Source organism: Scyliorhinus torazame, chromosome 5 (assembly GCF_047496885.1).
Source record: "Scyliorhinus torazame isolate Kashiwa2021f chromosome 5, sScyTor2.1, whole genome shotgun sequence".
Classification (NCBI taxonomy): domain Eukaryota; kingdom Metazoa; phylum Chordata; class Chondrichthyes; order Carcharhiniformes; family Scyliorhinidae; genus Scyliorhinus; species Scyliorhinus torazame.
The window spans coordinates 118,253,272-118,265,482 of NC_092711.1; the positions used below are offsets into that span (position 1 = coordinate 118,253,272).

Consider the following 12,211-nt stretch of genomic DNA (forward strand, 5'->3'; position numbering starts at 1 on the left):
GGGTATTTTTGGTATAAATTATGCTTTGCGAACTGATTACGATTAGCAACATTTTGGGCCAAGGTAACAAATGTATGAAATCAATTAATACAGCACCTACATAGTACGGGCCCTCCACCACAGTTCTCTCCTGGGTGTGATTGACAACAGTGACGACAGTGAGATGTGAACTCATTGGGGTCTCAACAGGTTAGGGTGAACAAATGATTTTTGTCCCCATAAACCGAACTGTTAAACTGTCCCTCGCCAATAACAATGTGCTGAAATTGGATCAAATAGTTTGAGCTTTTAAAGTTGGAGTGTTAACCGGTGGGAAAACTGAGGAAATCCCTTTGCACACGTGAAGTGTGAGAGTGGGCTCCCTCTGAACTGCTCCTGAACTGCACATTAGATTAACTAATGACAAATTCATATTTATTCTCTTCCAATGGAAACATCTTCCACTTGTCGATCATGTCAAACCTTTTTATAATCTTACAGGATCAGGTCATCCTTCATTCCCTTTTCCAGAGAAAAGGTTTACACCCTGTCCAATCTTTCTTGCCAGGTATAACCTGCCAGTTCAGGCATAATTCAAATATCTTTTCCTGCATCGTCTCCAATCCTTCCAGATCCATTTTACAATATGGAGACTTTAACTAATCTGAGCAGCAAACTCACAATTGCCCCCAAATGCCTGTATGTTGCAGTATTTTAATCATTTTACCATTAGCTGAATATAAGATGGGAAAGAAGCAGATCCAGTGAGTCTGTAACACTGTGGAGCATCGACAAACTTGCCTCTTCCCCTTACTGCTAAACAGTTGACTTTTTCACTCTTAACCCATCAGTTAAGGCAATAAGAATAATGTGTCAGAGAAAGACTGGATTTCAGCTCAGTGACACTAGGCCAGACTAAATTAGTTCACAGGATTGTTGAGCTAATGTATCCATATCATAAAATGGATCTAGAAGGACTGGGGAAGATACGGGAAAGTGTCCCAGAATGATGCCTGATTGGGCAGGTTACAGCCAGCAAGAAATGCAGAGGCTCGATGAGCCATATGGTCTCCACCCGCCCCCATTTCTTGTGTTATTCTGAACATCACTGTAAATCATTCCATGCAGAAACAACAGATGCAACAACCACCAGTTCATCGCCATCCTTCCCATATTCCAGAATTTCAAACACACTTTCCAGGTGACAGTGATTTACTTGTACTTCTTGCGATCCAGTATTGTGTATTCACTGCTCACGATTTGCTCTCCACTACACTAACAAAGAACAAAGAAATGTACAGCACAGGAACAGGCCCTTCGGCCCTCCAAGCCCGTGCCGACCATGCTGCCCGAATAAACTACAATCTTCTACACTTCCTGGGTCCGTATCCCTCTATTCATGTATTTGTCAAGATGCCCCTTAAATGTCACTATCGTCCCTGCTTCCACCACCTCCTCTGGTAGCGAATTCCAGGCACCCACTACCCTCTGTGTAAAAAACTTCCTTCGTACATCTACTCTAAACCTTGACCCTCTCACCTTAAACCTATGCCCCCCAGTAATTGACCCCTCTACCCTGGGGAAAAGCTGCTGACTATCCACTCTGTCTATGCCCCTCATAATTTTGTAGACCTCTATCAGGTCTCCCCTCAACCTCCTTCGTTCCAGTGAGAACAAACCGAGTTTATTCAACCGCTCCTCATAGCTAATGCCCTCCATACCAGGCAACATTCTGGTAAATCTCTTCTCCACCCTCTCTAAAGCCTCCACATCCTTCTGGTAGTGTGGCGACCAGCATTGAACACTATGCTCCAAGTGTGGCCTAACTAAGGTTCCATACAGCTGCAACATGACTTGCCAATTCTTATACTCAATGCCCTGGCCAATGAAGGCAAGCATGCCGTATGCCTTCTTGACTACCTTCTCCAACTGTGTTGCCCCTTTCAGTGACCTGTGGACCTGTACTCCTAGATCTCTTTGACTTTCAATACTCTTGAGGGTTCTCCCATTCACTGTATATTCCCTACCTGCATTAGACCTTCCAAAATGCATTACCTCACATTTGTCCAGATTAAACTCCATCTGCCATCACTCCGCCCAAGTCTCCAAACAATCTAAATCCTGCTGCATCCTCTGGCAGTCCTCATCGCTATCCGCAATTCCACCAACCTTTGTGTCGTCTGCAAACTTACTAATCAGACCAGTTACATTTTCCTCCATATCATTTATATATACTACAAACAGCAAAGGTCCCAGCACTGATCCCTGTGGAACACCACTGGTCACAGCCCTCCAATTAGAAAAGCATCCTTCCATTGCTACTCTCTGCCTTCTATGACCTAGCCAGTTCTGTATCCACCTTGCCAGCTCACCCCTGATCCCGTGTGACTTCACCTTTTGTACTAGTCTACCCTGAGGGTCCTTGTCAAAGGCCTTACTGAAGTCCATATAGACAACATCCACTGCTCTACCTGCATCAATCATCTTTGTGACCTCCTCGAAAAACTCTATCAAGTTAGTGAGACACGACCTCCGCTTCACAAAACCATGCTGCCTCTCACTCATCCGTCCATTTGCTTCCAAATGTGAGTAGATCCTGTCTCGAAGAATTCTCTCCAGTAATTTCCCTACCACTGAAGTAAGGCTCACCGGCCTGTAGTTCCCTGGATTATCCTTGCTACCCTTCTTAAACAGAGGAACAACATTGGCTATTCTCCAGTCCTCCAGGACATCACCTGAAGACAGTGAGGATCCAAAGATTTCTGTCAAGGCCTCAGCAATTTCCTCTCCAGCCTCCTTCAGTATTCTGGGGTAGATCCCATCAGGCCCTGGGGACTTATCTACCTTAATATTTTTTAAGACACCCAACACCTCGTCTTTTTGGATCTCAATGTGACCCAGGCTATCTACACACCCTTCTCCAGACTCAACATCTACCAATTTCTTCTCTTTGGTGAATACTGATGCAAAGTATTCATTTAATACCTCGCCCATTTCCTCTGGCTCCACACATAGATTCCCTTGCCTATCCTTCAGTGGGCCAACCCTTTCCCTGGCTACCCTCTTGCTTTTTATGTACGTGTAAAAAGCCTTGGGATTTTCCTTAACCCTATTTGCCAATGACTTTTCGTGACCCCTTCTAGCCCTCCTGACTCCTTGCTTAAGTTCCTTCCTACTTTCCTTATATTCCACACAGGCTTCGTCTGTTCCCAGCCTTTTAGCCCTGACAAATGCCTCCTTTTTCTTTTTGACGAGGCCTAAAATATCTCTCGTTATCCAAGGTTCCCAAAAATTGCCGTATTTATCCTTCTTCCTCACAGGAACATGCCGGTCCTGAATTCCTTTCAACTGACACTTGAAAGCCTCCCACATGTCAGATGTTGATTTGCCCTCAAACATCCACCCCCAATCTAGGTTCTTCAGTTCCCGCCTAATATTGTTATAATTAGCCTTCCCCCAATTTAGCACATTCATCCTAGGACCACTCTCATCCTTGTCCACCAGCACTTTAAAACTTACTGAATTGTGGTCACTGTTACCGAAATGCTCCTCTACTGAAACTTCTACCACCTGGCCGGGCCCATTCCCCAATACCAGGTCCAGTACTGCCCCTTCCCTAGTTGGACTGTCTACATATTGTTTTAAGAAGCCCTCCTGGATGCTCCTTCCAAACTCCGCCCCGTCTAAGCCCCTGGCACTAAGTGAGTCCCAGTCAATATTGGGGAAGTTGAAGTCTCCCATCACCACAACCCTGTTGTTTTTACTCTTTTCCAAAATCTGTCTACCTATCTGCTCCTCTATCTCCAGCTGGCTGTTGGGAGGCCTGTAGTAAACCCCCAACATTGTGACTGCACCCTTCTTATTCCTGATCTCTACCCATATAGCCTCACTGCCCTCTGAGGTGTCCTCCCGCAGTACAGCTGTGATATTCTCCCGAACCAGTAGCGCAACTCCACCACCCCTTTTACATCCCCCTCTATCCCGCCTGAAACATCTAAATCCTGGAACGTTTAGCTGCCAATCCTGCCCTTCCCTCAACCAGGTCTCTGTAATGGTAACATCATCATAGTTCCAAGTACTAATCCAAGCTCTAAGTTCATCTGCCTTACCCGTAATACGTCTTGCATTAAAACATATGCACTTCAGGCCACCAGACCCAACTTCTCCCCGTCTGCTCTGCCTCAGAGCCCCACTGTCCCTATTCCCTAGTTCTCCCTCAATGCTCTCACCTTCTGACCTATTGCTCCCATGCCCATCCCCCTGTATTACTCGTTTAAACCCTCCCGTGTGACACTAGCAAACCTCGCGGCCAAGATATTTATGCCTCTCCAGTTTAGATGCAACCCGTCCTTTTTTTTTAGGTCACACCTGCCCCGGAAGAGCTCCCAGTGGTCCAGATAACGGAAACCCTCCCTCCTACACCAGCTGTTTAGCCACGTGTTTGTCTGCTCTATCTTCCTATTTCTAGCCTCACTGGCACATAGCACAGGGAGTAATCCCGAGATTACAACCCCAGAGGTCCTGTCTTTTAACTTTCTGCCTAGCTCCCTGAACTCCTGCTGCAGGACCTCATGCCCCTTCCTGCCTATGTCGTTAGCACCAATATGTACAACAACCTCTGCCTGTTTGCCCTCCCCCTTCAGGATGCCCTCTACCCGTTCGGAGACATCCTGGACCCTGGCACCAGGGAGGCAACATACCATCCTGGAGTCTCTTTCACATCCAGAGAAGCGCCTATCTGTGCCCCTTACTATAGAGTCCCCTATGACTATTGCTCTTCTGCGCTTTGACCCTCCCTTCTGAACATCAGAGCCAGCCGTGGTGCCACTGCTCTGGCTGCTGCTGTTTTCCCCTGATAGGCTATCCCCCCCGACAGTATCCAAAGGGGTATACCTGTTCGAGAGGGGGACAACCACAGGGGTTTCCTGCACTGACTGCCTGCCCATTCTGGTGGTCACCCATTTCTCTGCCTGCACCTTGGGTGTGACCACATTTATATAACTGCGATCTATGACGCTTTCCGCCACCTGCATGCTCCTAAGTGCATCCAATTGCTGCTCCAACCGAACCATGCGGTCTGTGAGGAGCTCCAGTTGGGTGCACTTTCTGCAGATGAAGCCATCCAGGACGCTGGAAGCCTCCCGGACCTGCCACATCTCACAGTGAGAGCACAGCACCCCTCTAACTGACATTGCATCAGTTAATTAAAATTAAAAGTTTAAAATTTTTTTTTTAAAGTTACTTTTAACTATCTGTTTCCTAGCACTAGATTTCTAATATAAGTGTGAAAGCGAAATATAGTACTCTCCGATCTCTGGCTTAGATACCCCTCTAAATTATAATTAAGTAATTATGTTTAATTAGTTACCAATGCTTAATTTTTTTAATTTAGTGTAGATTCCCAACCAGCCACTCGGGTCACAGCTTTTCTATGATGTCACTTCAGTTTCCCCCCGACACACACAATTTGAAAAAGGTATAAAAGTAAAAATGAGTAAAAATCACTTACCTACCTTCTTACCTTCTGAGTGTCTTAGATGTTCTTAGGTTCTCTCCCTGGCAGAGACTGCTCCTCCTCCTCCGAACAGCTCCCGAAACTAGGCCACGATCTTTTTAAATCTCCGCTCTGACTCGCAGCTCCCGCGCTTTTTAAATCTCCCGGTTCTCTCTCCTCTTGCGCTGTTTTCATTGTCCCGGCACTCTCTCCTCCCGCGCTTTTTAAATCTCCCGCACTTTTTCAATCTCCCGGCTCTCTCTCTTCTCACGCAGTTTTCAATCTCCCGGCTCTCTCTCTTCTCGCGCTGTTTTCAATGTCCCGGCTCTCTCTCTTCTCGCGCTGTTTTCAATGTCCTGGCTCTCTCTCCCCTCGCGCTGTTTTCAATGTCCCGACTCTCTCTCCCCTCGCGCTGTTTTCAATGTCCCGGCTCTCTCTCTTCTCGCGCTGTTTTCAATGTCCTGGCTTTCTCTCCCCTCGCGCTGTTTTCAATGTCCCGACTCTCTCTCCCCTCGCGCTGCTTTCAGTGTCCCGGCTCTCTCTCTTCTCACGCTGTTTTCAATGTCCCGGCTCTCTCTCCCCTCGCGCTGTTTTCACTGAGGAGATTAAATCTGTATTGATGACTGTGGAACATCACCATTCAGTCAGCAAGTATAATCCTGAGCTTCTGATCATTTAATATTTTAATTCCCTGCCCCACTCCCACTCTGTCCTCGGCCTACTGCACTGCTCCAATAAAGCTCAAAGGAAACTCGAGGAACAGAATCTCATCCTTGATCAGGCAATTTCTGACCTTCCAGACACAACATTCATTTCAGTAATTTCAGATTATAATCATCACTCCGATATTTTTAGACAGTTGGTGCTGGTAACGGTTCTGCTGTTGCCATTTATACCTCACCTGGACCTGTCTTTTATTTCTTCTCTTGTCCTATTAGTTTATTTACTTATCTCATTGTCACCCAGTTTTGTCTTGCACCATTATCCCCTTTGTCATTTAATCACTTCAGCCTCACATCCTCCCAAACTGCCCCCTCTGAGATGGCCCAGCAAGCCGCTCAGTTCAAGGGCAATTAGGGGTGGGCTCAGCCAGCGACACCCACATCCTAAGAACAAATAAAGGAAAGTTGGCAGTTAGAAAGGCAAATGCAATGTTCGCATTCATTTCAAGAGAGCTACAATACAGGATGAATGGGGATGAGAAACATATCAGCCATGATTGAATGGTAGAGCAAATCGAAAATTCGATGGGCTGAATGGCCTAATTCTGCTTCTATATCTTTTTTTTTTTTTAAATGAGGGGATCTCATAGAAACATTTGTAAAATAATTGTTGGAATCCATCCCAGACCTGGATACAGATCAATTGGTTCTTGGAGGAGACTTCAGTTGTGTTCTGGATCCTAAATGGACTGGTCCAAGCTGATTCAACCACAGCAAAAACATGAAAAAGGAATGAAACCAGACGGACCACCCGGCATCGACCCAGGCACCAGAAACGCCAACGGCAAACCCAGCAAAAGATTTTTTTAAACTATTCCCATCAGTATATTGTAAAAGGATTATGGGACACAGATTTAAGATTGTGAACAAGATCTACAGGGGAGATAGGAGGTAGACATTTTACGCAGTGAGTGATAATGATATGGAACTCAATGCTTACACACAATGGTCGATAATCTCCAGGTCCTGATAACTCGAATGGTGCTGTCAGAATTTGATATGAGGATTGGTTGTGAGTTTCCTGTCTGCGAATCCCTTTCTAAGCCCCTGTGAAAGAAGTTTACAAAGGCTTCACTGTCAGTCCAGAAATAAAATTCAGGAAAGATAAACATTTCTCCTGGTTTGAGAATGCTGTGTATAAATCCTCACCTACTAATCCCCTGTAAAAGGAGTTTCCAAAATTAATCACTGTTAGTCCAGGATAGAAATTCACAACATTTTCTCCTCCTGCTCCCCGGTCCAGGATGACCGCTCATGCCCCCCGCTGCACACTGACCCTCTTGTCATCAGCAGTCCCTCAATTTGAGGGTGACATCTACTCAGGGTTGTAAATTTTTATTCTGGGATTTCATGTGGCTGAACAGAGCCGCAGAGCTTTGGACACATGGGACAGGATGTCCAATGAATCATAGAATTTACAGTGGAGAAGGAGGCCATTCGGCCCATCGAGTCTGCATCGGCCCTTGGTAAGAGCACCCTACTTAAGCCCACACCTCCACCCTATCCCTGTAACCCAGTAACCCCACCCAAATCATTCGGACACTAAGGGCAATTTAGCATGGTCAATCCATCTAACCTGCACATCTTTGGACTGTGGGAGGAAACCAGAGCACCCGGAGGAAATCTACACATAAAGAATGTACAAACTCCACACAGACAGTGACCCAAGGTCGGAATTAATCATAGAATCTACAGTGCAGAAGGAGACCATTCGGCCCATCGAGTCTGCACCGGCATTACCTGATCTGGCCAACTCACTGAAATGTGGTTAATTCTGAATTGCCCAGCAAGCCACTCAGTTTAAGGGCAATTAGGAATGGGCAACCAAGCTGATTTGCCCGTGACACTCACACCCCATAAAGAATAGAGAAAATCAAAGGGCTGTTTCCAGTGCCGGTTTCAAAGGAATCAGTACTGGGCCCTTCACTCCTGGTTAAATTGATTTGAAAGTAAATGTAGGAACACGTGGAAGAAGTTTACCTGTGACACAAAAATGATTGAACACTTGAGGAATGAGGAAGAACGCTGGAGGGAAAACAAGGCAAGGGATTACATGATAAATGGCAGGACAGGACTAGTATGGCCAGAGCAAGATTCCTGTGCACAGGAAGATTGCACCAGAGAGAGTACAGAGGGGATTTAACAACATCAGCCAGAAATTGACAATGTTTGCTCTGGGGAAAGTTTGGATAAACTGGGACTGTTTTCTTTGGAACAGAAAAGACTGAGGGGAGACCAAAATGAAATTGTGAAAAGCAGCCTGGCTAGCTCAGTCGGTAGAGAATGGGACTCTTAATCCCAGGGCCGTGGATTCAAGACCCACGTTGGGCGCTTCAGCTTCTTTAATCTGAGAATATTGAGCTCAACTGTTTTATGGGTGGCACGGTAGCACAGTGGTTAGCACTGTTGTTTCACAGCGCCAAGGTACCGGGATTAAATTCCCACTTGGGACACTGTCTGTGCAGAGTCTGCACGTTCTCCAGTGTCTGTATGGGTTTCCTCCCACAAGTCCCGAAAGACGTGCTTGTTAGGTGAATTGGACATTCTGAATACTCTCTCTCTCAGCCCGAATAGGTGCCAGAGTGTTACTACTCAGGAATTTTCACAGTAATTTCATTGCAGTGTTAATGTCAGCCTACTTGTGACAATAATAAAGATTATTCCAAATGTATAAAATTCTGGGGGATCATGGTGGCACAGTGGTTGTGTGCCTGCGTGCTGGGGACCCAGGGTCGATCCTGGCCCCGGGTCACAGTCTGTAAGGAGTTTTCACATTCTATCATTGTCTGTGTGGGTTTCACCCCCACAACCCAAATATGTGCAGGGTAGGTGGCTTGGCCAAATTAAATTGCCCCTTGATTGGAAAAATATATAAATTTACATTTTTTTAAAATTCTAAGGGATCTAAATAGATTGGATAGGAAGGTCCTATTCCCTTTGGTTGAGAGATACATATAAAAGGGGGCAGAGATTTAGGGAAGGACTAGGAGGTTTAGAGGGTGGTGAGGATCTGTGACATGCTGCCTGAAATGATGGCAGAAACCCTCATAACATTTAAAAAGTAATTAGATAGACATCTGAATTGATGTAACTTAAAAAGCTACAGACCATAATCTGGAAGTTGAGATTAGGCTGAATACCTACTTTGCTGCCACGATGAGCTGAATGAAATGCAACAGGAACAACAAACTTTAACAAAATCCGGGATAGTAACTCTCACTACTAACAAGGTCAGCAGTTTGCCCACTTTAGCTGCCAAGTATGCTAATGTGGTAATTTGAAAATTTACCTGCATACATAAGAGTACAACAGCAAATTATTTAACTTCCCCAATGTGATCAGTGTAATTAGTCTCAAATTTAACCCGGAATGGTCCTTTAAATTTTCCCAGTCACTCTGATATCTGAAATCTTTATCGACGGACAGAACAGACAAACCATTTTACCTCCCAATGATTTTCAGGTCCTGTTGAATCGAGTAACTCTGTCAGATGATGATGTGATGTTTGGGTTGAAGTTCCCGTTCGCAAATCCTCCTCTTTCTAAAGGAGTTTCCAAAGGAATTTCACTCTCAGTCCAGGAGAGAAATTCACAAGGTTCTCTCTTCCGGCTTCCGGGTCCTGGACACATGGGACAGGATGTCCAATGAATCATAGAATTTACAGTGGAGAAGGAGGCCATTTGGCCCATCGAGTCTGCATCGGCCCTTGGTAAGAGCACTCTACTTAAGCCCACACCTCCACCCTATCCCTGTAACCCAGTAACCCCACCCAAATCATTCGGACACTAAGGGCAATTTAGCATGGTCAATCCATCTAACCTGCACATCTTTGGACTGTGGGAGGAAACCAGAGCACCCGGAGGAAATCTACACATAAAGAATGTACAAACTCCACACAGACAGTGACCCAAGGTCAGTGTGCTAAACCAGCCCCTGTTTGGCCACTTTGGGGATAAAGGTCGACGTCCCAAAGGACTTCCTTGCTGGCCAAGTACTGAAGACTCTCGAGGCCGAGTTCCAAGGAAATTACTGTCAAAGAAGGAGCCAGGGAGGGTTACGCTTCCACAGACTGATCACCTGCATGAAGTTGTAAACGTCAATGTCTTCAAGTCGTTCAGTAAACCTTTTTCTTTTAATAAACATTTTAAATTTACTATACAGAGAATTCTGCCTTTTCTTTAATTGGTTAAAAACGTGACTGGAACAGTGAAACAAAGTGAATTTATTCAATGGTATGTTGGGGGTGGCTGAGATCAATTAAGTTATAGATAAGAAGATCAGATATCATCAATCTTCGATTTTAAAACTTGCATTTCTGTAGCGCCTTTCACAATCACAGGACATCCCAAAGTGCTTTACAGCCAATCGAGTACTTTTGAAGGGTAGTAACTGGTGTGATGTAGGAAAAACAGCAGCAAATTTATACACAGCAAGATCCCACAAATAGCAATGTGATAATGAGCAGATGATTTGATTTTAGTGATGTTGATTGAGGGATAAATATTTGCCAGGACACCGGGGATCACCCCCCCCCCCCCCCCAACTCCTCTTCACAATAGTGGACATGGGAACTTTTACAGGACCTGAGAGGGGCAGACAGGGTTTCAGTTGAACATCTTATTTGCAAGAAGGAACCTCCGACAGTGCAGCATTCCCTCAGTGCTGGCACGAGGAATATTGGATGTCATTTTTGTCCTCGGGGCCCCTGGATTGGGATTTAATCCCACAACCTTCTGATTCAGGGTGAGAGGGCTACCCACTGAGCCATGGTTGACACAATAGACAATACAAAGTTAGAAAGGGAAAGTTACCCTTTAAAACCCCCCAACTTTTACCTAAATCTAATAATAAAGACCCCAGTCTAGATAACATGGATTTAACTTCAACAAATGTGAGAGCGTTGGTTTAGAGCCACAGTTTTCGACTGAGACTCGCGCACCTTTTTGTCTCTATTGCTCGTGTCAATGACAACCAGGCGATGGAGCTGAGGGCTGCATTTGGAGGAGAATAACAGGGCCTGCACCCCAGTTGGGAAACTGCCATGGGCATCGCACTAATAGAGAGACAGGAAGGTGCTGGAGGACTGAGTGGGAAATGGGCCTCCAACCGGTTACATCAGTCACTCAGAGCGAACGAGAAACACTTCTCTTACAATACATATACAGGGAAGAGGCTGCAATGAAATCTGTCCCTTTTAACCTGCATGAAGGCAGGAGGCTCAGATGCACACGCTGAAGGAGGAGTCTGTTTGGCCCATCATTCCTCCTGCTTTCTCTTTGAAAAGACTAATTCATCTAACTGCTCTGCTCTTCCCCACAGCCCTGCAAATTATTCCCTTTCAAGTATTTATGTTTGGAAAGATACCATTGAATCTGCTTTCAGGCAGATCAGAACAACTCGCTTCAAAATATTAAAATAAAATCTCCCTCATGGATAAGGCTGGCAGGGCTGAAAGGCAGAGGTTGGTAGATTTAATGTTGGAGGTGGATCGGCAGTAATCCACGGCCCCTACGGCAGAGTTGTTGGCAGAGAGAAAGATGTACAAATGATGTTTGAGTTTGAATCGACGGGGAATGCGGTGAGCCAGCTTTACAGTTTGCGAGGAGCATTTTATGAGTACGGGGATAAAGCCAGTTGATTATTGGCTCACCAATTGAGACGGCAGGCAGCCACACAGGGAACAGCTCAGGTTAAAGATGAGGGGGGGGGGGGGGGGGGGGAGAGCTGGTTACTGCCCCGGATAAGATTAATGGAGCTTTTGAGGTTATTCATTGAGGGCTATACAAGTTTGAACCACTGGAGGATGGCTCGGAGACGGGACAATGTTTAGATGGATTGGACTTCCCAGTGGTAGAGAGAGTGATGAGCAATGGGGTTGGAGGAAGTTATTGACTGTATTCGTTCCTAGCAATCGGGAAAGTCCTGGGGCCAGATGGTTTTCCGGTGCAATTTTACAAACAGTTTGCGGCCTCGTTGGTGCCGTACTTACTGGGAATGTTCAATGACTCTCTGCTGA

General features: G+C 45.7%; 1 protein-coding gene, 1 long non-coding RNA gene and 1 other non-coding gene across 5 annotated transcripts in view; 2 read left to right on the top strand and 1 right to left on the bottom strand.

Moving 5' to 3' along the window:
- LOC140421730 (uncharacterized) overlaps window positions 1-10,348 on the top strand; it is a 29,219-nt gene extending 18,871 nt beyond the window's left edge. Inside the window, exon 4 of the long non-coding RNA XR_011947045.1 lies at window positions 9,658-10,348. This is a non-coding gene — a long non-coding RNA (uncharacterized lncRNA). The remainder of the gene's footprint in view (window positions 1-9,657) is intronic.
- LOC140421697 (uncharacterized) overlaps window positions 1-12,211 on the bottom strand; it is a 51,725-nt gene that overhangs the window by 7,286 nt on the left and 32,228 nt on the right. The window contains exons 1-2 of one of the 3 annotated variants that reach the window (XM_072506525.1): window positions 9,641-9,787; window positions 7,136-7,242 (exon numbers count right to left, since the gene is read on the bottom strand). The gene's annotated coding sequence lies outside the window, so the exon portion shown is untranslated. Of the gene's footprint in view, window positions 1-5,492; window positions 5,919-6,217; window positions 6,580-7,135; window positions 7,243-9,640; window positions 9,788-12,211 lie in introns of those variants that run through there. The other 2 variants (XR_011947015.1, XM_072506526.1) reach the window with 2 other exon arrangements.
- trnak-cuu (transfer RNA lysine (anticodon CUU)) lies at window positions 8,454-8,526 on the top strand. The gene has a single exon. It is a non-coding gene; the product is annotated as a tRNA-Lys (tRNA).